The sequence below is a fragment of the Nematolebias whitei genome, chromosome 4 (assembly GCF_014905685.2).
Source record: "Nematolebias whitei isolate Nwh7 chromosome 4, NemWhi1, whole genome shotgun sequence".
Classification (NCBI taxonomy): Eukaryota; Metazoa; Chordata; class Actinopteri; order Cyprinodontiformes; family Rivulidae; genus Nematolebias; species Nematolebias whitei.
In genome coordinates this window covers 20647767-20650627 of record NC_056501.1, presented here as the reverse complement: position 1 = coordinate 20650627, position 2861 = coordinate 20647767, and the positions used below count along the sequence as shown (strand labels likewise).

At 33.0% G+C, this 2861-nt stretch overlaps 1 protein-coding gene across 1 annotated transcript in view; it reads left to right on the top strand.

Annotated features, from left to right (window-relative positions):
* The window catches only part of LOC119408710 (protocadherin gamma-B4), a gene marked incomplete at its 3' end in the record, with an annotated part of 30175 nt that overhangs the window by 408 nt on the left and 26906 nt on the right, over nucleotides 1-2861 (top strand). The window lies entirely within an intron of this gene.

Genomic DNA, 2861 nt, shown 5'->3' with positions numbered 1-2861 from the left:
GTTTGCTGATGTGTTTGGAGGTTCTGACAGTTCTCCTGAGGTAAGAATACGTTATTTATTTTTCCATTTTTTTTTTTTCTCATATCTTTTTTTTTTTTTTTTTAACCTTACTTTCCTTGCTTAAGGTGCTTGTCTGTTATAAAAATCCAAAATGTTATTCAAGATACAGTAAATTGACTTATTTTCATGAGAGGTGGGGTTTCTGGTTCATATGTGAGAATTACTCCCATTTTAAAGAAGAACTTGTTGACTTAAAAAAAAAAAAACTACAATGAGATGCTATGTTCATGTCATCTGCTTTGATTTTTAGAATAATGTCCATCTTTCCCTGATTTACATTCTACCGTTTATTTCACTTTTTTTTCTTCTTTCTAAACATTATTTTTATATATTTTCCTCATTTCAAAATCTGGGGTTGCTTTTTAGCTGGTAATAAAACTATAAGATTTCAATAAAATATGTATTTTTTTTATGCTTAGCTTTGCAACATAAAATATCCATTTGTCCTTTCTATCTAAATATATATAAAAAAAATAAAAATAAAAAAAGTAAAACGGCATCTCATAAGTTAAACATGTACAAAACATTATCTGTTTACCAAAATCCCAACTGTCGATGCATGTTGACCTCATGACACCATTGTCATTTGTTTGCATTCTCCCCCAATAAATTAGTGAATGGTAACATTAACATCAATTTCATTCTCCCCAAAGCCAAAAGTGGCATACTTTTAATGTGTTGTTGTTGTTATTTTTGTCGTTATGTGTAACAGCAAAAAGCTTTTTCAACTTGACTCTTCAACCTCTTTTAATTCAACAAATATGTCTCCCTTGTGTGTCTGTGTTTGTTATGTGACGTCAGTTGTCTCTGAATGTTTATGTCTCACAGACTTTGGCTTTTTGTCACAAAATGATAATATTGTTGATGGTCACTGATGATAATTCTAGGTCTGTGCAGTTGTCTGTGATTTATTCTAATAATAGTCAGATTGCAACAGAACCTCTCAGGAACCTCCTTGCCACTTGGCTTCAGCACCTCTCCAGAATTTCTGCAGTGGGATCATCTGGATCCTCACACAGTCCTCTTTGTTCATTCTGCTCTGGTCTCTGATCAGTTGCACTAAGCTCAGTGGCATGTTTACTTTCTGAATACACATTTTCAAACACAAACATATCTGTGCTCACCTTTGCACACATCATGTTTTGCACTTTATGTGACATTAGAGGGATTTCATTAATGTTTTAACTCTCATTCATTGATTTGAAAATATCACATCGAGCTCTGTATTTCTTGATGTAGCCGCTCATGTCTTGCCAGTAGACACATTTTCTGAAACGGTTTTCTTCTACACCTACAGTAAATGACATAACAGTAATCATCTAGTCAGTCCTCATGGTATCATGGATGATGATGTGCTCACCTTGTAAAATATGGTGGATCGTATTCTGTAGTAATCGACAATTAGACCTTGTTTCATTTGCATTTTTATTTACTCTTTTGGACATTATTGAGTCATGGTTTTATTGAGAAGTTAGTGTTTTGTCCTTTTTTCTAGTTGTCTTTCTATAATTTATTCTGTCTCCTGAATTTAGTAAGAGTTCCACCATATTTGTCTCTAATTCAGTTAACACGGTGGATAGGTTGTGGTCAGAGTTGCTGATTGTAACAAATATATCCTCTGCAAATGCTTAATGTGTCATAATTCCGTGTCCACATCATCAAACCTTCTAGCCTTTTGGGGTTGCTCCATTTTTGTTTTAACCATATGGTTTTATTGACTTATTATTGTTATGAACAGTTACTTTACAGCCATTCATATAATCAATATTTTCATGCTAAAATGATTGGATGCCATAATAAGTGGATTACCACACTGTTTTTATCATTACAAAGCTGGCAAAATTAATTATTTTATTTGCATAGTGCTGCACCCAAACATGTGTCTAAAGAGTCACTCTGACATGTCAGCCCTTCAACAGGTTCATACTATTTCAATACTGGAGCATGAACTATTTAATTTGTCAGAGTGAGGAATTCCTTCTTGTCTTCTGTCAAATTCCATTCAGTGACTTTTTTGTGTCAGGTGTTCAGCATCTTGCACTTGTCTAACAGTTGAGAGCAAATCTAGGTTAAATGATTCACTTATTCAGATACGTCTCTGATTTAACATATGTCTGTGTGGCCATCTGCTGGATGGCAACACATTTTGATGGATCTGGTTTGTCATTCTGCAGTTAGATGGACTGTCATGTATGTAGTCTGCTTGTGACTTAGTCTGATCTTTTATATGACGTTGACAATGTGTTTTCTTATTTTTAAATATGTTAAACATGCATCTGTGAACATTTTAATGCCACTCAATATTTTTACGAGTAACCATCATGAAAAGGTCATTATTATTCAAAATCTAAATCTTGAACATTATATATATTGTTGAGGCACACTAGTGGGAAAAAGAAAAACAAGCAAAAACAAATCAAATGTAAATTGACATTCTCTGATTTGAATATCCATATTTGAGCTTTACATATTGTCTTTTAACTAACAGGGAATTCTCATTTTGTGCTAAGGACTTTTTTATACTATATGACATTGGGATTAATTGACAAATTACCATGTTACAAATATTTTATGACACTCATGATTTACTATATTGGTTAAAAAAAGCATTAAAGATTTGATGAACGTTTACTAAAATTACATGAATCAAGTTTTGTTTAAAGAAGAGCAATATTAATAATAGCTTGGCAGTTGTTGTATTTAATTTCTACTGAAGATGTCAGTATAGACCAGGGCAACAAGAACCAGTGAACTTGGACTGCAAATCCTCCATTACTGGGATCGGTCAGTGTTTGTTCTCT